The 24,196-nt window shown below is 43.0% G+C and overlaps 1 long non-coding RNA gene across 1 annotated transcript in view; it reads left to right on the top strand.

Annotated features, from left to right (window-relative positions):
* The first annotated feature begins 1,495 nt into the window (after positions 1-1,495).
* Positions 1,496-24,196, top strand: part of LOC148216582 (uncharacterized) — an 84,895-nt gene continuing 62,194 nt past the window's right edge. The window contains exon 1 of the long non-coding RNA XR_015795144.1: positions 1,496-1,616. This is a non-coding gene — a long non-coding RNA (uncharacterized LOC148216582). The remainder of the gene's footprint in view (positions 1,617-24,196) is intronic.

Raw genomic sequence — 24,196 nt, 5'->3', positions numbered from 1 at the left:
CCTGATTTGTAGAATTAATAATACAGGGAGTCCCCGGGTTAAGAACATCCAGTTTAAGGACGACCTATAGTTGAGAACGGAGCCTATGGTAGCAAAATCCGAGTTAAATACACCATGATTTGAGTTAGATACACAAAGGTTCAAGTTCAGTACACAATACTACCGATACAGTACTATACAATAATACTGTTCCAGCTTACGTACCAATTCAACTTACGGACAGACCTTGGGAACGGAAGTCGTTCTTAACCTGTACCATTTTCAGGATTCAGATTCGGTCCCTCCATGCAGCAGAAGTGGAGATTTGCTGCCAAGGAGTGAAATGAATAAAGGGAAATGAAGTGAAAAACCTCTTAGAGGAACAAAGATAAGCCGTCATGCAGTATGCCAAGCAAGAGCAGTGTAATAGCTGTTCTGCTTTATGGTTGGGGGTGGCCGGGGAGAAGCAACCTGTTATTAAATACCAAACAGAGTTCCAGAAATGTAGGAAGGGCTGCTAAGTTTTGTGTCGATGGGATCCGTTCCTCCTCGTGCCAGACCATCTCATGAAAAATACAATAAACTTAAAATATATATATATATATATATATATATATATATATATATATATATATATAATTTAAAAAAAAAAAGGTTGGTGGGGGGGTTGCTCCACTGTTTTCCTGTTGATCGTTAGCCAGGGTTTCCATGACACCGAAGGAAAAGCCAAGATAAATATTTAATTATGGAAACAATCTGATAGTTGAAACAGAGGTGGGAAGGGGAGAAGAAAACTAGGACACCACGTAGTTTGGCAAAAGGAACAACAGCTACATTTCCTATTGATGGAATTATTTTGCTAACAAGAGTTAAATTAGCATTGATGCATTTCTCGACATAGAAATAGGAACTGGAGGCTAATAGGATGAAACGGAAACAGCCGATTGTTTGAAAAGCATTGATTGATTTAGGGGTTTTTTTTGGTCTGGATAAGGAACTATATGTTTGCGGGGGGGAAAAATGCAAGGAAGATGCTGTGCAAGGACATAAATCTGGCATTATACCCACCTAGGGCCAAACTAGCCTCTCATATTTGCTCTGGTATAGTTTATTTTAAGCATGGTTTGTTCCACCAGTCACATCAGCTTGGTTCCCAGAGAATAGCTGGATGGATTGAATGTAACCAAGGATAATGCTAATTAAGCTTAGCTTCTTGGAGCAAATGAAGATGTTGGGCCTTAACCCAACTTGGTTAAGCCTCCTAGGTGAACTCAGCTTGTGGAACATTGGTAACACAGAAAGTGATTTATTGATTTTGGAGCCCCTGCAACATTTTTCAGATTTTTAGGTCTTCAGTGATGAGTTTAGTTTGGGTGGCCTTTGGTAAAATCTGGGATTTGTTCTAATTTTGTAGGAACTTAAAATAGCCAATTAAAAGCAAAGGTGCAATACGGTTGTTGTAGACTCTGCATTTCATTGTCTTTACACGCTGTCTTCTCTCTTTTTTACTTGTTTCAGAACATGGAAATAAGAGGGGGAATGGATTTGCCAATATTTCCACTAAAGTCCATCTCTCATCACACCATTGAGTAAAAGTCAAGGAGGAGGAAGAGGAAGGAGAACTCAGATAAATGAAGGTATGTTACACTTAATTTACAAAAGCTATCTTAATATAGCACTATGAAGAAACAAGCAGGTGCTGTAAGAGAGGGAAGTACTTATATGAATGATATCAGGTGTTGTGTCTTTCTCACACAACACACACACTTTTTCTGTTCATACAGCTGCAGGCTTGGAAATGCTGCTGAAGTCGTTAACTTTGTGCTGGAAGCGGGTCTTTGGGATTGCAGGGAAGGGTTAAGCCCACATAACTTGTATCAAACCATGATAAAAGCAAAGCTTGAACCGGTGGTGTGTGCACTTAAATGCCTGCTTTTTGAAACCACAAATCTAGGGGTTTTTTTTCTCTCTGCTTGTTCCTTGTTTCCAAGGTAGACTAAGCCTGTGGCAATTTTACCATGGATCTAGAAGAATTAAGGATTGGCTCCGTGTATTCTGGAAAGCCTTAAAGAGGGATGTGCTCTCTAGCTTGTGGAGTTAGTGCCAAAACATGCTGGGATTTTTCTCATCATTGTTTCTAAGCTGTATCTGTGGTTGACTAAGAAAACACACCAGAATGATATATAGCCTCTGCTGCTTTTGTGCATTCAATAGGAGCTTGATCTGGAGGAAATGTGCAGATGTTACATTTGATGGCATCAAGAGACAGCGTTCTATTGCTAGCAGAAAGGAGCTGTTGTCAAACACAGAGAATGGGCTAAAGCAAAAAACAAAGAAGTTGGGAATATATGGTACGGATAAAATATTCCTGTTTCTGCTCTGGGTTGTGTGTGCTCTGTTGTGTGTGTGCTTCAGGAAAGCAAAACAAGCTTGGAGCACATTCATGAACAGTAGAGAATTAAGGAATAATTGCAGGCCCAAAAGCTAAAATCAAGATGTGATAGAAAACAAGAGACACCTAAAATAAAGGTGTCTCAACAGCCTTTCTGAAAGCAAAGAGATTGAGAGTCAAAGGCAACTTCAGAAGGAGTTGTGGGTAACCTTGGGCTTAGAGTCAAGCTGCACTGAATTTCATGCCTAATTAAATTCAAGGCTCCTGTTCTCTCTTTCTCTGAATTCTCATGGGTGAAGGAAAGGTGGGAACATAGGACCAGGAAGAGAGAGAAGCAGTCAGCTTCCCACATTGAGGAAAGTCACAATCTCCGGTAAAGTAAACCAGAATTGGCAGCATTCACGCATTGTGCTGAATCACATTGCTTCGGGTTGCGTAACATGCTAAGCCCAAACCCCAAAAGCCACATTATAGCTTAATGCAATGTGTGAACTTCACAGAAGGGGGGGGGGGAGAGAAAAAAAGTAGCTCCCCTCGTCTTCTGTTCGTCTGTGCCCCATATGGGCTTCAGCTTTCTGATCGGTAGTTTCTGGCCCCCCACCGAAGGACTTGGTGTGATTGGCCTTTGTTCTTGTAAATTCAGCCTTTTTGGTGGGTGAGCTTGAGAATGGCCCTTTGAAAGTGCTGGAGTGGTGTGAACCTCTTCAGTCTTCTGGAGCTGAAAGACAGATGAATTAATCTTGAATAAAGAGGCTATGATCTTTTCAATGGCCCTTCAGTTGTTCATACTGAATAGCTTTGATGCTCTGCTGGGTAATTACTGGATCATCCAGATTATGAATATAGAGAGAAGTATATTCCTGTTCTGGGTTATGCATACTGAAGCAGAGATCTCTCGCCCACCCACCCCGTCCCCACTTTATCCCATGATAGAGGAAATGAGACTGGCTAATGGCTTGTTCCTGTTTCCATTTCTCTAGTAAAAGTTATGTGACCTTCCTATGCACTTTTTCTGGTCACAATGCATGCCTCTGGAACAGTTCATTGAAAGCTGGTGGCAGAAGCTGGAGTTTCCAGTTGCCCCATCACCACATGTGGCTGCAAATGTGGGGAGGTCTTTATAGATATGGAAATGTATTCTACGTTTGGTCTACTAATAACATTCTGAAGTTTGGAAAGAAAGCAGAATTTCTCTCCCCCGATGTTCTTCAAAAGGTACAACAAAGACGTAGGAAGGGAAGAAGAAAACAGCGGAGGTCTAAGAGGCATGAAAGGAGCAGAAACTGATACAGGATGGGAGTAGCTGAATTCACACATGTGAAGCCAGGGTTGTGTAGCCATGATTTATTGTACACGCTACAATTGGGTTGCTTCACCCACAGAACATAAATCAAGGTTCACAAGCCAACCAGGATGTTAAGCCAGAAGTGAATGTTATGGGTTTGGGTAATGTATGGCCCCACCCATTACCCAAACCCATAACATTCACTTCTGGCTTAGCATCCTGGTTGAACTCCTGGTTCCACCAGGAGCATCCTGATTGAGAGTAGTCCGGAAGAATTAGAGGATGGAAGAAGAGCAGGAATCATAAAGCAAAGGAAGCTAGAGAAGAATTGGACATAGGGGAGCTCTCCACGTGCTAAAGAGCTATAGAGGGCCGGAAACTTGCCAATTACATATTGGCCTGAACTGGGGAAAAGGGAATCATTGGATTTGAATGCAATGGGGAGCTGACCTAACTTCACATTTTGGAAACAAAATGCATGCCAAAATGTAATTACCATTTGGAATTTGCATACCTCTCAAGTTTATTCAGGGAAATTTTGCTAATGAAAAAGTATTACGGTGGAAGAATATATCGGGCAAAATGCTTTCAGAAAAGCCAAGTTGCATAAAATGGGCCTGTATTAGGAGGAAGGCCTATAAAAATGTCTACAGCTTTTTTTGTGCAGAGTTTACAGTAAAACTTTAAATTGAGGTGGAAATTGGTTGAGCAGAATTTAGAACTGGAAGAACGAGGAATGGAGAAGAAGCAAAATTGACAAATTTTGTCCATCACTGGGTCTGACATAACCCAACAATTCTTTAGCTGCAAGTCTCTAGGCTGATTTACGTCTTTGTCTTCCATCCCCCTTCCCCAATTATTCTGCCTTTTCTTTAAAAGCCTAAAAAATAAATAAGTAAATACTTCAACCCCTGAGCACTCAATATTCATTCCCGTTCCCTCTTGATTCAAAGAAGAAACATCTTGTGGTCTGCCTGAATTAGCTAGGCTGAAGGCAGAAGTGGCTGGATGAAACCCATGAGATAGTATTTTTATTAAACATGAAAACCATTATTTCATTTGTGGGAAAGGCTCTCTTGCTTATTTCCTCCCCTTTCTTTGGTGAGTAGATTTGTATCTGTCTCAGAGGACAGTCTATAATGCTATGATGTAACTCTGCACAATACAATTGTAGTTCAGCTGTCTCCCACCCACCCCGTTTCCTACTCACCCTATATATTAAACTAACAAAATGTGTCAAAATGCAACAGAGCCGCTATGATATAATGTACTTCAAAGCACTTTTTCAGTTCCTAACCTTGGGGATTTTGATGCTATGTCAACATGAACAGTTTTGTACAAGAGATGGGATTTATAGAATAAATGCCTGGGATAAAGATTAAATCCAGGGTTTACACACTTTCTGAGCAACATAAAAAGCGCTTCTCTAAAGAATTGTAGATCTGGAAAAGACCTCAAAGGCCCAACTGCTGTTGCTATAAGATCCTTGATTAATGGCCTTCCAACTTCCACTTACAAAGCTCTAATGTAGAAGGTACGACCACCATCAGAGCGAGTTGTTCAGCAGCTTGTATCAACACAAGATCTTTCTGATTTGTTGTAACCCATCCTGTTTTTCCAAAGGTAGTGTCACCCCTTTGAGGTCGACCAGGTCAGAAAACAGACATCACTGAACTACTAGAACTCTACTCTATTGTTATAGGGTACAATAATTTAATTGTGAAAGCCTGACAGAGATTCTGCCTCTCCCTTCTTATGCTAAAGAGAATCAAGGCAAGGCATTCGTGAATTTTTTCTTCATCCATCTTGGGCTATCTGGGCTAAACTGATGCATACATAATGGTCATTAAATTCCTTCTTCAGGGCCATCTCCATACTCCTCAATATGTAGGAACACTTTCCCGTAGCCATCTGAAGAGATCAGAGGATCTCCTCTTTGGCTTCTACATCATTGCTTCTTCAGGCTAAACACACCCAATTATAGAACTTGGTCTCCAGGTACATCAGCATCTCTGTTGCCTTCCACTGGACATGTTCCATCTCATAATCTCAAGTCTGCACATTGGAGTAGATAATAAGGAATCAGATGGACTTGGGGCAGGTAAGGTGATGGCCTACATATTTGTAGTCTGTTGTACAAATGTACCTGTTAGATCTTTTATTGGCCTGAGGTGGTGTTATATGGACATGGTCATATTGTTGGAGAGAAGAACTCCTAGGCCATCAAGGTCAAACCCTATACTGTACAGGAAATCCAGAGTTTAAAGAATCTCCAAGATACGGCTTTTCAAATCTCTACTTGAATATCTCCATATGGAAGAGTTTCATCCCAGATAAATGGGTCCACTCTACAAATCTCTGTTAAGATTTATGCTGTTGAAATCTAACCCTGGCCTCTGGAACAGCAGAAAAATAGTCTGTCCTTCAGTCCCTCTACCAGTGTAATCGGACTGCATAAAGTTCTTGTAGAATAAAACAGAGTATAAAGGAGAACTCACTGGAGGAAAGGTGAGATATAACCCCCCCCCCCCAAAAAAACAGGATCAGCCTTACTGTTAGGTTGAGTGGGGCACTTAATATGGCCAGTCCCCTGGTTATTACTCCCTCCAAGCTCCCACCCTCCCTGCTATTCCTTTCTGCTGAGAACAGAGTTAGGCATCACATATCTCCTGATAAAGTCTCCTAACCTGGTCCTTGGTAGAAGATGCTGTCTATACATCTATATGCAGTACAGAATAAAACCCAATAGTAATTCCATCATTCGTCATGTCTTTGGTTATTTCTGATAAACAGAATGCAGGTCTATTGTAACATTCCTACAGTCTGAAAGGCGTCCCCACTGGGGGTTATATGGCTGAGTATCAGGATCTTTTTGATGATGGGTACGTTCAGAGCCCTTTTGGGACAGCCTGGGAGCCAACCAAATTTTTCTCTCTAACCCTTTTAATGAAATATTCTTAGCTCTTAATGACAAGGGAATGCATTTCCAATTCTGCTGTGGCACTGAGATCAAGAGCTTCCTCATTGCCTTCTCAACGGGGTTCAGGTTAGCACACTGTTATTCCAAACCATCTGAAGCTTAGCCTATTAAGTTGTGTTTATTATAGCAGCGAACATCAATTATGGATCTATGCAACTCAGAGTTTTATACTTATTCCCCCATGGATGCTTGGCCTTTCTCTGAGCAAGTGAGATGCGCCAACCTATTTATTCCATTAGCCTAACAATGCAGCCCTGTTTTTCTCTTATCACCCCTCTTATTGGGCCAAGCAGATGATCAATTGTTCTTAATGGGCTTTCACAATAAGGCTGTGCTAAATGTTGTCTAATCCTCATCTTGTATTGTAAAACAAGAAAGTGCCCTATAATGAATTTGGGGAAATCTAACTATATGTCTTTGGTCACCTATTCCGGACATCATCAAATACGGAAGAGAATATCTGTAGTTCCAAGTTGAACTGTGGAGTTCTTGATGCTCCCTAAGTTTGGTTGTTGCCTTCCAGATGTTTCAGAACAGGCAGCAAACCCCACACTCACCCACACTGATGACATTACCTAGTTGGGAAATAAAATGTCTGAAAGCCAACAACCAAGGTCAGAGAGCACCAAGAACTCAACATCAAATATAATTTAGGCTAACAGGTTAACTATTGCAAGATGATCTGATTGTCAGGTTTCTTTCCAGAATTTCAGTCTTTATCCTTAAAGGTATGGACAGTGGTTTCATACAGCCTGAACTTTAAGGTTGCCTTGTGGATGTGCAGTGAATCCTTTAGCTATAATTTAAAACGTTTTTGTACAGTTCCTACGCAACATGGTTCCTGGTTCATAGCCCCTAGAATTTGGGCCCTGTTGTTGTTCAGTCGTTAAGTCGTGTCTGACTCTTTGTGACCCCATGAACCATATCGTGCCAGGCCTTCCTGTCCAGAATTTGGACCTAGCAGATACAGTTTAGGACAGGTGCTCTGCAGGTCTTGAGCAGAGTTTTGTGAAACTAATGCCAAATTTTGCAAAGTTGCCTTTGATTATAGGAATCCTCCACTATTTATGTGTGAGTGTCGGAGCCAACGAGTTCTGTGTGTTCAACACAAAAGGAGCTTGTCTCCAACTGATCACTCTAGATAAAAACAACAATGCATCCAACAGCCCCAAAACACTGTGCCAACCAGTTGCTGAATAACACAAGCAATACAAAAGAGTGCAATTAGTTTCTTGTCTATCAAAGCAGAGATTTGCCTGGAGGAAGTCTGTTTTCTGTCTTCAGGAATCGTGGATTTTTGGGTTCTTTCTTGGAATAGCTTGTATCCCATTGCATGGTTACAAGTTTAGTTGGGCTTCTGTTGCAGCTCTGTTGACATACAGCTTCTATAAGATCTCAACTCACCTTATACCTAGCTGACATCACACGAAGAGAAAAACATGGCTTCACATACCAAGAAACTGGTCTGTAGAAAAGCTCAGGGGCATCACCAAGTTAGGATGGAAAAATTCCTTCCTTGTCTGTCTAACAAGTTTCTGCCAGCCAGGGTGAACCCCACTGAGCCCAACAGACCAAGATCTGACATGGTCTAAGGCACTGTCCTACATTCCTCAAACAGCCTCTGGTTTTGCAGGTCTTGAACCTACATCTAGGTTCACCATGCAACCTTGAATGTTGATTGAGATTACAGACAGGAACTTGTCCTGCCATCCACAGGTTCCCAAATGATGCTAATTTCGTGGAATGGGCAAATTGCCCAATCTTGGTTTCATCCACTTTCTTATTAGGTTCGTTCTGATCCAGTTCTGCTACAGATTTTGCATTTATTTTTGAAAAGCCCCTTCAAAGACTTTGTATTTCTGTGTATGGGTGTTGCTTCCAACGTGAGAGGTCGTATGGCTCTTTTCGTTGTATCCCTACCTTTTGCAGGTGTTTTGTCCCTCATAAAGCATAGCTTTACATGCACTTTTCCTTAGCATATGCCCTTCTGCATGCCTTTTTAAAAAAGCACACCGACTCTTTTCGATGCTCATGAAGGCTAGGGTGTGGAAAACGCATTCTGGAATAAGTTTGGGAAGCGTGAGTTCGTCCGCTAAGCCAAGGAACTTCTTTGTTCGTATATTCATTGACTGAAGTTTGAAAAAGGAATGGGGTTTTGACTGTCTTGCCCCAACCCTCCCCTGTATGATCAATAGAAGAACAGGCAGGCTACAGACAAATACTGCTATTTGCTTAGTTTGCATTCAGAAACAAACCAGATGAATGTTTCACCTATCTTCTGTATGCTTCCCTCCCCCCTCTTTTCTTGCATGTGGTTTTCCTCTCCCCCCCCCCCCCCGCAGAACTGCTCTCTCAGCTCAGCCATTAAATTGCTGACTTCATGATTTCCCTTCCTTTGTGCGCCCCCCACCACTCTCTTCTCCAGGGACGGCCTCTTCAAACACTGGTTCTGCCTGCTGCTACATTATGGCTTGGATGCTTCCCAGTCGTCACAGCTGTGTGTTTTGAACTTGACTGATTACATTGGGAAGTGAACCATGCTGATTCACTTCTCCCACCCTGCCTCTTTCTTATTAGAGAGCAGTCAAGCCTGGTCCTTCCCCCCACAGTATCAGAGCTGCGGGGTTTGTTCACCTCCTTGCTGGTGGGACTTGATAATCTCCCTTCCCCCCTCTCCATGATACCCCCTCCATCTTTGACCATGCTGCTAATCAAAGGGAAATACAGGACGGTAGGAGAACCCAAAGTCTCTGATCTCTCCCATCGGACAGTTGCTCTTCCGTGGAGAATGGTTGTCGTGCTGTTAAATGTGCGGGGTTTCAAAGTTGCATGTCTCCATTTTCAAATGCTTTAAGATTAGGGCAATTTACCAATAGTTTATCCAAGCTGATGGCTGTTCCCTTCTTCTTAGCAGTTCCTCTTCCTTCATACTTGGCTTGGAATGTAGTAGGCAGAGATGGAAAGCTTCATGATTTGGTGAAGAACGGGTGGTCAGCGTAGCAGTCTTTGAGTGGGCTTAGCTTGGCTCCATGCAGGTGAGCCGCAAAGCTTTTTTGTCTTGGAGACACTGCAAAACCCTTGGCAGTTTGAGGCATAGAGGAAATGTCAGACTACCATGGGCTGTGTCAGATCATGGTCCATCCCATTCCATGTTGTTCATCCTGGCTGACAGTCACCCTATGGAAGTACAAGGTAGGGACTTTTCCAGCCTAAACTGAAGATGCCAAAATTGCCCCTGAGCCTTTCTCTCTGCAAAGCTACCATTGTCCTTTTGTAGTTTAGGTTACTATAACTTTCAACTTTGGCAACTTTCAGATGTGTAGATCTTGGGTGTGTGCATGCTGGATGGGGAATTCTGGGAGTTTGAAGTCCACACATCTGAAAGTTGCCAAGGTTGAGAAACACTGCACTACAATGCAGTTGGCCAATAACAAGCGGAATAACTTGCTTTTCTTTCCCCCGGTTGCTTGCCTGCCCCTTCACCCTAAGTTCTCCTTTCCATATAATCTTAAAAGATGTTCAGCTATCAGAGCCAGAAAGAGGCACCAGAGAAAATGGTGCAACAACAGGAGATCCTTCTTTTAAACCACATGCATTTCTTCACTTGCATTGTTGATCTGACAGCAATTCAAGAGAAGCTGGCATGAGGAACACCTGTGTTGCAAACTGAAAGGTAGAGGCTGAGAACTTCGCTGTTTGTGTCCTGATTTTGACCTTGTGGTTTGCAGCCTGGGAACTTCTTGTTTCATAGATGTCGCCCTACATCAGAAGTCAGTAACCTGATGACCACCAGACTGAATTCTCATAATCCCTTCCTGTTGCTTCTGAAGGTTAAGGTTGATTGGAGCTGGCCCAAAATATCTGGAAGGCACCATGTTGCCAGTCCTGTTGATATACCTTGACCTGGAAGTAACCCCACGGAATTTCTTTTTGAGTAGACATGGAACATGAGGGTCCTGTTAGGCCTTCTACTTTATTGCTCTTCAGCTTCTAGGGACCCATAAAAACATTATTGGCTCTTCTCTGTTCACAATCCTTCAGCCTGAGCCATTTTTGAATGACAGACAAGTGCTGAAGGAATTACCAGCTGTCTGGATGCCTGGTGTACATCTCTGTTAATGTTTTTTGTGCATGCAATCAATAAAGAAGGGGTTCTAAGGAGAACATTTTAAGTATATCTTGATTTCAGCCCTCGTGGCTGCATTGGGTGAGCAGGTTGAAGAAGAAGAAGAACCTTGAGGGTCAAGACTCTGCAGTGGGTTGGCTGTGTTTCAGCGGGCATAGAAAGGTGGTGGAAAGTTCCAGAGACCTGTCAGCCACTTCAGCTCGGTTCTGTTTGGGAGTGGCAGGTCCAGTGTCCAGAACATTAGAAGAACCAGAGCAGGACTGTATCTGTACCCACGCTTTTAATTCTAAATCATCTGTTCTACAAGCTTGGAAACGCATGGAGTTGTGTGTGCGGGTGTTTGTAAGCGAAATCACTTTGCATGCTTAAACAGGTTAACAAATTACAGATGGAGATGGGCTTCAGAATATTCCGCTGTAATTGGATTTCAGCTTTGTTTGTTGTTTCGGCATCTGCTTCCTGAGGCCATGAGATGAAAAAAGAAGAAGGAAAGAAACAGAAAAAGGAGATTTCGTTGAAACGTTTTGGAATATTCTCTGGCTCCTTGAATGAATCCCAATTACCTTTTGAGGAGAGCTGCAAGTTGGAATGAAATTTCCTTTATTACTTTTTAAAAAAAATTAATGTCCCCCCCTTAAAGGTTTTTATTGTTCCACTCGGCAAAGTATCTAGTTCCTGTGTTAAGACTGTCTGTTCCCTGAAGCGTCCTTGTGAGATAATTACACAGGCTTGTTAATGGTGGTGAGTCAGGCTTTGTCAGTTTCAAATAACTGTAATCTCTCTCGCGCGCGCTCTGCATATTCTTTGCATTTTTTAAAATTCACCTCACCAGTTTTGTGTGTTTGGAAGTATGTAAAGAGGGCCTTAACGAGGGGCAGGAAGAGGCAGTTGCTGAAGGTGGCAAATCCAGGGTGATAGAAGCAACTTGGACAAAACAGATGTGCCCCTAACCCAGTTTCTTCCAACCTGGGCAACTTCCAGAGGTGTGAAGTTTGATTCCCAGAATTCTCAGCAATGGTCATACTGGCTGGGAAATTCTGGGAGTTGAAATCCAGACATCTGGAAGTTGCTCAAGTTGGGCAACATTGGCCTATCATCATCACCATCGCCATCACTATCATCGTCTAAACTTGTATGTCACCTGACTCTCATCATTAGGTGGCTAACCTAATCTGTTGCCTTCAGTTTAGTGGAAAATGGTGATTGGATCCACCCACTGAGCTAACCCATGGTGTACTTAACTATAGATTAGAAAGTAAGCTACGATTGGCTGCTGAATTCAAAACAGGCTGCGCATAAGCCTTGTGGGCAGATGGTGGCAGCTGGGTTCACACATCGCTTTGTGCTAAGACCGGTTGTTATTGAGCAGCGTGTTGCGAGAACATAACTACAGTAGTGCCCCATTTCCAGCAATGAAGATTCAAGCATGCTTATTTATTTATTAGATTTATATCCCACCTTTTATTCAAGACCCCAAGACAGCATGCCTGTAGGTGTACCCTCTTCCTATTTTCCCCCCCAGCAACAACTGTATAAGGTAAACTGGGCTGAGAGAGCGAGACTGGTCCAAAATCCCAGGGACTTCTTCTTTTTTGTCTATAATTTTTATTAAAACTTTTAAACCAGAAGATAAAAACCAATATAAAGTAAGAAAGAAAAAAGGAAAAGGAAGAAATCAAAGAAAAAAGAAGTGCAAGGAAAGAAAAAAAGTGGAAGAACAGTAGAAAAGAAAGAAAAAAGATATAAAGAAGCAGCTTCTGATATTCTTCACGGCAGTTATGAGTACAAATATATTTTAACCTCTCTCTCTAAAGTTACATCATCAAATTCCCAGGGACTTCTGTGGCTCACGGGGATTAGGGCCTTGGTCTCCCCATGTCTGGTTCAGCATCTTCACCACCTTCGCACCGTCCTGGCTCTTGGGCTGAGAGGGGAGGACTGGCCCCAAATCTTCCAGGGAGCTTCCATGGTTGAGCATAGACTTAAAACCCGGGTCTTCCTAATGCCAGTCTATCACCTTAACCAATATAACACATGGCTCCCTTGTGGAGCGTATAAAAGCTTCAGACCTGGGTAACCGTGACTCTTCCCCTTACAATGCTTCAGTTATTGACCAAGAGCAGGACAGGATCACCTATTCCTCTGTCCAGTTTGTAGCAGGATGGGGTAGGAAGCTGGTTGCTGGCCACTTTGGGTAAGACTTAAGGAGTAAAAGAAGTCTCAGCTGAGTTTTTGGGGGGTTGGGGAGGAGGAAGTTGTGCCAAAGGACCTGCTTTCCCTGATTTTGTTGGCTGTGACTCGTTTGCCGCCTTGTTATAAATGCTCCAATTGAGTGTTTTGACGCAGCAGTCAGATACAGGTAATCTCTCCCTTGACCTCCTGATATGAGCGAGCGGGATGGAACTGCTAGTTAAGCACGCCTGCCTCCTGTATTATTTGCGCTCCAACGCGTTGCCTAATCAAATGTAATCTATCTCTGGCTAAAATACACATGTGGTTTTCACAGCTATTTAAACAATTTCTCTCCCCTCTTGGACACCTCCCCCCACCACCTGATCGCGTATGCGAGCCGCACCGTCCTTATCTCAGTTCAAGGCTGCACTTTCTGGGTTCTGATGCAACTCTGAGCAGACTTTTCGATATTGCACAGATGCGTTTCCATCTTTTTTCCCCCCCCCCTGCTGTTGTGGTCGAAGGCAGACGTCTGAGATTGTCCTGGAAGTGCTATTTTATGAACCGGATTGCTGCAGCTTCGGGTGGTCCAAAAACCCAACTGGCTTTGGTGGACATGAGGGGACAATATGCCGTGAGAAGTCTCGGAGGTCCCTCTCAAGTGATACTAATGCCCAGGATTCAGCGGCATCTGCGGGGTAGAAGTTAAGGGGAAACAGAGCATTGGAAGCCCCGTTCCCTCTTCTCCATCTGTCATGGTATCTCACGCAAGGTCGGAAGGAATGAACCTTAGGGTGTGATGCTGATTTCATCCTCCTGAGAAAAGCAGGAGGCTGCTGCAAAGACTGTGGATTTGGTCCAACAACCCTGATGAGAGGGGTGCCTTTGGGGCAGAAGCCCTGGGACTCGCTCCAAAAGTGGGCCCCCACAGCTGGCTTCCTCCAAGTTCCAGGAAGCAAAGCACTATGCCCACCTCCTGTTTCTCCTCTCCCAGATGCACCACGGCTGCTGAGGCAAAACGGGGCCCTCTTGGTTTTTGGGGGCTTCCTAAAGCAGGACTGAATATGTCCTCGGTTACTCACTGTCTGTTACACCACTGCTTCACAATCTGCAATCCTTCTCAGTCCAGCGGCTCCCGAATTGCAGTTGTGACTGGGAAAAAAGGCAAGAAAAAAAAGCGCCCAGCCATATTCAATGTATGGAATTAATTGAAGTCCATTTCCAATGCATTTATATTCGCGTGGAGTATAATCAAATGTCTGTGTGTGTTTTCTTGTCTGGACATACCTTCAGGACCAAATATCATCCCCAGTCTGAAAATTTTGCATAAACCTACATTCATTGTTTGTCCTTCCTTGCCTTTCAAACCATCTCTCCTCTCCCCCTTCCCTTTCTATCCTCACATCAAGCCTGTTAGGGAGGTAAGTTAGGACTGAGAGTCGTAGAGCCCACGTTTAGCCTGGGTTCGCTCCATGATTAATTGAATCGAGTCTATTGCATAAAGTGAGGCTTCGTTTTAACAGACTAATTGAGTGGAAATGTTCACTGATGCTAAGAACAGGTTTTCCTATCAGCACCCGAACGGGGATTTCTATCTGATTGACTCTAGTTGCATTAAGGAGCTGGATAAACTCTGCACGTTGGGTTCCTAAACTTGGATGTTCTCGAAGAAGAGCTCCCACTCTGATGGTGTATTTTCAATTTGCCATGTGTTGTCTGGAGATGCATGGGTAACCTGTGATGGATTAGCAAAATTAATCTCGGTTATGTCAGGAGCACATTACACAAGGCTCAACTGAGCTTGATGGATTTTTTTCCCCCTATTTATTTATTATTTCCTGCCGCGTGCCACTAAATCGGAGCGCTCTTAATCTTGTAAAGTATTGGAGCTGCATGCGGTACAGCAGCTTACATATAAGGGTCAGCATTTCCATAATTAACCCAATTTTTCATGCTTCCTTGTTGCAGGGGCTTTAATTTATGCTGGACCAAAATTGTTTGGCAGTTGGAGGGCTTGGCTTTGCATTCTGAAGAGGAGGAAAGACCATATAAAGTAACCGAGTTTTTGGAAAAGCATTCTTTTCTGAACGAAACTTCTTCGTGCGAATTAACCTTGATCCAGTTTGAATCCTTCAGAAGTTGAACGGATGAGATTTAGAACTTGTTCAGAAAGTTGCTCTGATCCAATTCAAGTTTCAGAATCATAGGTGCTGGTAGAAAAGCTTGCTGAATTGCTGAACCAGGTCCTGGTTTTCCCAAATTGATAGAGAGCCATCTGGTTCTGCTCCAAACTTCCAACTTCAAATCACTTGGACTTGAGTTTCCTAACAGAATTGTAGATTTGCCTTTCGATTAAAATCTCTGAATTGAATCTCCAGATCTAGGTTCACACAGCTCTAATGCATCCTTTTGTCCTGGACCCTGAAAATCCCCCCTCCCCATTAGCATGATTCTGGGGTGACCATTCCATGCTTTGATGGTTTAAATGGGCATTCCCAAATGCCTGTCATTTCCTCTCCTCCTTAGGTGTTCCATTTTTTCTTGGGTGAGTCGGTTACAGCATCATTAGGACAACTGAACAGAGCCGTTCTTTTTAATCTTTACAAGTGTATCTAGATAAGCTGAGAGACAGGCTTGTCCTTTATAGGCACCAGGACCTCCTTCTGAAAGGACACGTCTAGGCTGCCCTTGCCCTTTCCCCCCGCCTTTGTCTTCTCCTCCATGGTGGGTGATGCTGAATTAATGCACGAGTGAGCTCTGAATACCAATAAAGTCGCTCCACTTTTAATTGGCTTCTTAATAACTTCTAGACAAAGGCTGGAATGAAGCAGACATTGATGGTCTGGGTGGTGTAGTTGGAGCTGAAATGATGGTGACCATTTCTGGGTTCAAAGGAATCCATGAGCAGCTTCAGTAGGCTTAATTTAATCTGGTCGGGGCAGAAGGAGGCAGGAATTATATTAAGGACCATTCTGACAGCTTTACTGGAGGATCAGCTTCATCAAGGCATCTCCATTCCCCCTACTGCACATTATAGGAGAACTATGATTTAACTTCAGGAACTTGGGTACTTTCTTCCTCCTTTCCCCCCCCCCCCTTTCATGCCACGTCTTTAGTCCGACACCTAATAGACATTGTGGACAGTGATGAATCTGATCTAATGAGATAGATTTGATTGGCTTCAAGGCACAGTTACTGTTTCTAGAGATTCATTCTATTGACATTGCAAAAAAAACAACAAAATGTTGGGAATCTTATCTTTATCTGGCTTTATTTCATTCTACCTTCGGGACTGAATAAAACAGCCCTGGTTACTCCAACAGATGACTTTCACAGGAATTGTTTGTTAACAGCCTCATTTAGCTCCATTTCTGTTGGGGTCCGCTGTCTGTATTTGCTGTGAGAAAGATATAAGAAAATAATTCCTTGCATCTGAGACCAGTTGAATACTTATCTATATGTTGTATCAGATGTAGCAACATAACCCAAAAATAATTAAAAACCAGATTAGTAAAGTTACTGCTTACAGCACATTTCAAATGAAGGATGATAACCGTTCCTCTGATATATTTTGCCTTATATTCATAAAAAGAAGCCTCAGACTGACAAACTCTTTTTATGTGATATTTCATAATCGGTCATTATTGCCTTGGTGATGAACAGAGTTTCTTGGTTTTCTTTTTTCGTTTTGCAAATGCAGAGCATGTATGGAAGTTTGGGGTCTGGAATCTTCTTAACTGCATGATGTTGAAATCTGTTGGGATCCATACTCAGATAATGGATCATGGAGCCAACCTTTTTCTCTCTGACTTCCAGAGGATCACGATGGAAGAAAATTAGTCATTCCTTTTCTGTTGGCTAGTAGATCAAACTAATCAGTTGGCCAGTGGGGGAAGTGGGCAGAGCTCCCGGACAGCTTGGTGAGGCATATAAGAGACAGGTACAAACCAACTACAACCTGTCGGATGATCACTCCTAATTCCCCATTGTTATTCTGTTTATGCCGAAAAGAACACCAAGATTTCCGGGGAACAACTGATCTTCTAATTGAATTGGCTCCCAAGCTGCGTTTTTTAAAATGTCCAACTTGATTGATTTTTGCTGCCCTGCATGACACCTAACCAAGTACCACTTTAGCTTATCATTACCAAGCATTTATACATCCCAAATGGCTACCTCTGTAGAATTATTTTTGCATCCCAGCAACAGATTTGTAAAACAAATGTCTGCTGCAAAAAAGGAAGGAAAGAAGGAAGGAAGGAAGGAAGGAAGGAAGGAAGGAAGGAAGGAAGGAAGGAAGGAAGGAAGGAAGGAAGGAAGGAAGGAAGGAATTTAACTGCTGGAGCTGAGTGCATAAGTTTCAATGAATAATTAATTGGACGACAAAGCTTGCTTTCTGCTAATGGGAATACCTACAAAGAGAGAACATGGTTGCATACTTTATCCCAGGGATGAGTAGCTTGGCTCAGAGTCACACCCCTGAACCCCTTTTTTGGGACCCCAGAGCTCTCCCAGCCCCGAAGGGAGGGAGGGAGGGAGGGGGGAAGGGAAGGGAAGAGAAGGGAAGAGAAAGAGAGAGAAAGAGAAAGAGAAAGAGAAAGAGAAAGAGAAAGAAAGAGAAAGAACTCCTTAAATTTTAGACTCCAGGAAGAAAGAGGAACTTGGCCTTCTCTACAGCTCCATGCCTTTGTATTGTTAGGAGCATCAGTTGCAGTCTTCTCTTTTTCCCAAAAATCAAATATGGCCCCCAGCTTCCGAAAGACTTCCTGCCTCTGCTTTAGGTGTGTCTATTTCTCTTTTCTGATTATGTGTATTTTACAGTAAGGAAACATTATAAGTGTCTTGTTGGCCTTCAGGCTAGGATGTTGGCATCTTCCACAGATGTCCGAGGTGGCAGCATCGATCAGCAGGCTTAGAGGAATCCCAGAACCACCCAATGTGTGTGAACCTGACTGTAGTGTGCGAACATCTTTTCAGCAGAAAGAAAAGTGGGTGAGGAAGGATGAAGTGGAGTAAGGGGAATGAGGACAAGTCCATTGAAATGGACTGTTGAACTGCCCCAGCAAAGTGTTTTACTGAGTGAAACAGGCAGATCACCATCTGTGTTTATATCATATATGTACATTGTGCATTTTTAAATGTAACCTTTAAAAAAGTTGCATCCATTTCTTTACTCGACTAGGTAACATCATCAGTGCACCTAGGTGCACCTGTTACCTAGTTGGGTAAAGAATCATCTGCAGTCAAACCACCAAACTCAGAGAACACCAAGGACCCCACGGTTCAACCTTGAGCTACATATATTCTCTTCTGTTGATACATTTCTTTTCCCAATGCTTTTGTTTCTGTATAATTTTCCTCGAATAGATATGTGGTATATCTTACGTGCATAATTTTCTTTCATTTGTGACATTTTTGTATACAGTTTAGAAGCTGAGAAATATTTGGAGGCTGATACTAGCTGCAAGGTGTCTTTTTTGATGTCTACACCGATTTCCTTGAAGCTAAATCCATTGCCATGGACACTGATCACAGCAAGGGAGGGCAAGTGATGGAACATGTGTGACGGTGTCATCACACTGATGCCAGGCCTGACATACTTGCATCAAACGACAGGAAGCGAAAACATGCTAGTAGCATTTGCATTGTGACATCACTGCACGTGTTGGCCTGTTGACATCATTGCAGATTGCCCATTATCTTGATGCCCTTGTTTGCTTGACTTGACTTGAGGTTCTTCTGCTTGTTTGCAAAGTATCAGACCCCTCTTGTGAAAGGAGTGTTCAGAGGAATAGTTGTGTGGGTTGATGCAATCAAATGATCCTTGGAAGATGATGTTAGATACTTCACTTCCTCTGGATTTATTTCCCACCTGAATGGAGGTGTCTGTCTGCACTGTTCTCTCTTGGGGGAGAACGTTTCAAAGCAGTCCTGGAACTCCAGAACGACATATTGCTTGATCTTATAAAGTAGACAGTGCAGCTAGAATGTTATTAGTTCGATAAACAAGAATTTGGTTGTTTTCATTAGGCAGACCAGCTTTCTGCAAATTGGTAAGAAAGCATAAATTCTTAAATTTAGATTTTCCTAGGAGAAGAAACAAGAGAAAGATGTTGGATTCTAATTGCCAGGACCTGCAGTTCATGTTTAAAATCCCCTCCCTAAAGTTGTAAAGACCCCCAAAACATGTGAGAAAAGCAGATGTTGCTTTCTGATAATGATATTTTCTTGAATTTTTCCATTTTCCCAGTGTTTTCCCCCCTCCCGGACCTTCAGATCTCTCCCTTACTTCCTTCAGTAACTTACAAAAAGTCTTCAGCTAAAATCTAGGATGATGGCAGTTTTAAGAAATGCATAAAGATTACTGTGTCAAGACGGCAATTGTCTTGGCAAAGCGCTTCTTGAGTTACCAATCCCAACAGATGTATAGGTGGGAAGAAAAGAATAAAAAGTTTGCCACTTCCTTTCTTCCCCACCCATCTTTTTAATATAAAAGCAACATGTCTCCATCTGGAGAAAATGTTCTTAAACCTTCTACCAGCTGTGGGCAATTTTATTCTGCTACTAGAAATAAAACATTAGCTGGGTGGCCTACCACCTTAAGGAATTCATCTCCTTCAGATGCCCTTTTTCATTTCTGCTCTGGCTTACTCAACAGTCATCTTTTGCTGAGAAGTCTTTAACAAAACAATCATCCCTTCATCTAGGGCTTGCAGCTGTTTCCCCAAACACCCCAATAACCTTTTCCAAGAAGAGCACGATATGTGTGCACACATGTGTATTTCTGTCCTGTTGCCCCCTGAGCAGACTCTGAATACTTAGAATTCTCTGAACCAGACCACATTGTATTTTTCTTGATTGGAATCTGTGTAGTAATTCTCGTGCTTGGGCAAGGCACAATTAAATCAATTCTAGACGTTGTGGTACAAGGCATTAACTTCACGTAGCCTACAGAAAAAGGCTCTTGATTTTCAATTTGTTTGCCTCTGGCCACTCCAAATCCGTGTGGGGGCAGCCTTTCGTAACTCTCCAGATCTCATCTTAATAGAAGTAGGATCTAGCAAATTGCAGGAAAAGAAGCAGCTGTAAAAAATTCTAGTACTCCACAAGCATTTTCTGTAACCTTCTCAGTCTCCTGCTTTTTATATTTAGATTTTCCTCCCAACATTTTTTGCACATCTGTTTACATTCGCTCGGAATGTCTGTTGCTTTTAGTTATCCTGGGAATGTCTGAGCACAGCCAAAGCTGACTGGCTGCACATCTTTATAATGCCATCCCGTTCCCAGGGTGTTCCTGGTTGGGTGGGATCTCTTTTGGGACACATTGTGGAAGGATGCAGAAGAAGTGGCCGCAAGGCAGGCAGAACAATGCTGAAATTGCAGCTGCCAGAAGAAACTGTGGAGCTGCATAGAATATTCAAATACGTGCAGAAGATATTTGACAGGGAAACAGTTCGGTTCACCAAGATTTCTGGATTTTGCCCCACTATTGCACAAGGGTGAAATTTTGGCTGCAGTGCATTCTTTTAAGGAATAAAGAAGACACAAACGCCCTGTCGGTGTGTGCAGGACTATTCAACGTTTTGTTTCACGGCCATATATTTCCACTTAATTCCCTACCTTTTGTAATTTTACCAGGGATGCAGATGTCCAGTCGACTGCTTCAGAGCAAAGTGGAGCTTCTCCTGAGTCACTGTTGTCAGGCAACCTGAATAGAAGTTTTTCCTCCTCTTCCTCTCCTCTTCGCCATGTATTTGGAGGGCTGTGTGGCTGAGAATATCCTACTTCCAGTGCAGGAGGTTGAACTTAAGTTCAGCAATCACTCAGAAGAACAGCTTCTTGAGTGTGGGAAGAGTGCGAGGGAATATACAAGCAAATAGTTCGGTACTGCCTTGGGACAGATAATCCACCTGATAGTATTCTGTGCACAATTTCCTTCTTGCATTAATGTCAACCCCTAGCAGCCGCTCACAACCAAGAAAGCTAGATTTCCATGGAGTCTTATTAACCAAATGTATTGAAAGGGAAAAGGGAGGGTTAGGTTACCACAATCTTGGCAACTGGATATATTTACTTTAGCAGTCCATTTATCTCTTAAGTTCATTAGATCGGGGACTGCTTGATCCTCCTCCTAACTGTCTGTTGCTGCCAAAGGAGGTGGCCACCTGTTTTTCTGTTAAAGGAGGAATGTGGAGATGTTCTGAACGGGTGATATTTTGCAAATGGTTATCCTGTCCTCACACTCTGAGAGGTACATTACAGTTATTCACCTTAGTGACTTTCTCCTGCATAGAGTGACCCAGAGCTCAACTGGATTGCGATGGCCAAAATTTGGTGACATTGTGCTCTCAAAATCTGAGGGAAAAATACTGAGGATCTTGGCTCCAGCTACATACATCATGGCACCACGACTTCCTTCACCCTTGCCATCTTAAAAAACAAAAAAAGGAGTCAACTGAACCTCCTAATCAGCTAAACATTGTCCACTCCTAATTGAAGCATTGGCCTGTATGTCCAAAGACGCATCTCTCTGTACAATTCAGTATAGGCACATTTCAACTCATCATCACTAGCTTCAGTTCTCTTTGATTTGGTGCTGTATGAAGACCTCCTTATTGCAGCTGGCTGGCAACCCCCTTCCCTTGACTGCAACTTGCAACTGAGGCTTCTGTTGAGCTTCACCTTGTGCACCTTGGCATCCCTCTATGACCCTAGATCAGTGTTTCTCAACCTTGTCAACTTTAAGACGCGTGGACTTCAACTCCCAGAATTCCCCAGCCAGCATGGCTGGCTAGGGAATTCTGGGAGTTGAAGTCCACGCATATTGAAGATGCTAAGGTTGAGAAACACTGCCCTAGACTAACAAAATGGAAAACACTACCTTGTGAGACCCTACTATGTAAGGAGTTAAGAAGCCCTTTACGTAGCTTAAAATGTCAATTACTGGACAGAAAGTTGCTAGAAGTTCGGGCCTTCTGAATAAGAATCATGCTGATTTAGACCCCCACTGGCTTGAGATCCAGGGGACCGAAATGGAACCCCCTTTTGCAGGCAAAGCATCTCCAGCTTCTTGGCCCACGGCCTGCAATATTGATATGGATGCACTTCCTTGCCAGGCAGCTGAGCCTGGCTCCAATCCAGTGTTAATTTGCAAGTGGGAATAAATGGTAGCCATGAGGAATTCTTTCTGGTTTGCTCCTTGAGCCAATCCCTTCTCAAACCAGTGCATTGCCACTGTTGCTGCGGAGCTCGTGCCAAGAGCTGGCAACGCATTGCCTGTTGTGGTTAAATTTGACAAGGAGCATCAGCTCCCAGGTGCTTGGACACACTTTAGCAGAATGCCACCAGGATATTGCTAATGTCAACAGTGTGAGCAGGAAGCATCTAATGCTAAAGGCCAGTGGCTAAGCTGCTGGAGGGCAACAGGGAGACTCTTCCATAACTTCTTCCAAGGAGACCTTTAGAACGTTCATCAGAACTTGCTGGTAGGCTTGCAAGAGGAGGAAACGTCCTAAGTGCCACTCAGCTGCGGCTCAGACTTTCTCCTCATTCCCCTGGAATGAAGGAGAAGTCCCTGGTGCCTGTGTGTCATGGATTTTCCACAATGGTGAAAGGGAAAACCAGAGAGAGTTGGGTTTTTTTTTTCTTCACACGAAGGAATGAGTACACAATTGCAACATTTCAGCAGTAAAGCTCAAACCCTAAGCATTTAGCATTATCCTTTATTCCCTAACTTCATTATAATATTGCTAAGGATGTTATTATTTTTTATACCGATTGTTTATGTACGTGTTGGTTTTATTGGATTGTGGTAAGCCGCCCAGAGTCGCTTTTCTGGGAGATGGGCGGCTATACAAATGGGATCAATCAATCAATAATAAAATAAATCATGATCAGGGGCAGATTGTATGTCATCCACAATCTGAAAAAAAACCCTTGAGCATGAATACCAGCTCAGCTTACTTCCTTCAAACCTGTCTAGAACCAGTTTGAGACTCTTGTGGTTATCAGAGCTTGACAGAGTAATGGGTCAAAGATCGTTCACCTCTAAGTAGGTTATCCAAGTAGGCTATTTAATATGGTGCTCTGTCTCAGACACGTAGCAAGGCAGTCAAGCAAATCACAGGAAGCCAAGGTCTTATATTACCGTAGGAGTTCACCTCTAAGTCAGCACTTTTAATTCACCCTTCACACTCCCTCCTTTCCTGCCTTTAAAAGCAGGACGACCATGAACACTCACAAATTGGACATATATGTGTTTCCTACTTTTTTGTGGAATATCCATCTAGGTTTTTAGCAATGCCACTATCGGAGAGGAAGATGGAGGTCATCCGTTCAGGAAAGAGCAGGTGGAGGTGGATAAGCTGCTTAATCAAGGTTTTGTGCACTGTATTACGACATCAGTTATACATACACACACATCAGATGCCATTGACTAGAGCACAGACACCACCAACCCCCCCCCCCCAGCAGCTAGGAGTAGGGGCTTCTCAAGGACTATGGGCAAGAAGTGAGTCACTTGTCTCATTGACAAGCTCCTCAATAAAAGCTACCACAAATGTAAACTTGGAAGCATCTGTCTTAGTAGTTCTTTGCCCATTCTCCTTCATGGCTTGCTTTATTCCAGTTCATTAAGTTGGTTTGCTTAATAAGGAAAAGCTGTCTCCCCCGCCCCCCCACCCATTTTCCAATATCAGGAAATGGCTCAGACCTGCGTCAAATGAGATCAAAGCAGGAGGATCCAGTCACTCTTCCACTTCTTTCCTGCGTCTCTAACCCTTCCCAGCCTCTTTCCCTTACGCTGTCAGCTCCCAATTCCTCTTTTATCCACTTAAGGAAGCACATTTCTAGACTTTAGGACCTGAATAAGGAGAGGGAAAGATTTCTGTAAAGCTACTAAGTCAGGGTTGAAAACAGCAGGTGAATTGAATCACTGCCTTTGCTCATCCAGGATGAGCAGAATCAAACTCTATTTTGCATGATAGAAAATAAATACAAAACATAGAACAAAGAGGCGCCACATGGGGAAACCATGACTAAGGTATTCTTAGGGGAAGGGGGAAAAAATCACTAGCTTTTAATCTGTGTGCATTTGCAACTTGCGGACTGTAAAATAGACCTGTTTGGCAGAACGGTTGTCAAGATTTTTGAGATGAATGGCGGCAAAGGGGTTTCAGCCTTGCAAAACTCCATTTCCAATCGGGCTTGAGTACATTATATACCTCTCCAATCATTATTCAGCATTTATTCTCTCTAAAGTCT

The sequence above is a fragment of the Python bivittatus genome, unplaced genomic scaffold (assembly GCF_059951505.1).
Source record: "Python bivittatus isolate LINGU-HERP-01145 unplaced genomic scaffold, Pbiv_v1 ctg000100_np1212, whole genome shotgun sequence".
Classification (NCBI taxonomy): Eukaryota; Metazoa; Chordata; class Lepidosauria; order Squamata; family Pythonidae; genus Python; species Python bivittatus.
The sequence above is the reverse complement of the archived record's forward strand: the minus strand, read 5'-3'. Positions and strand labels throughout refer to the sequence as shown.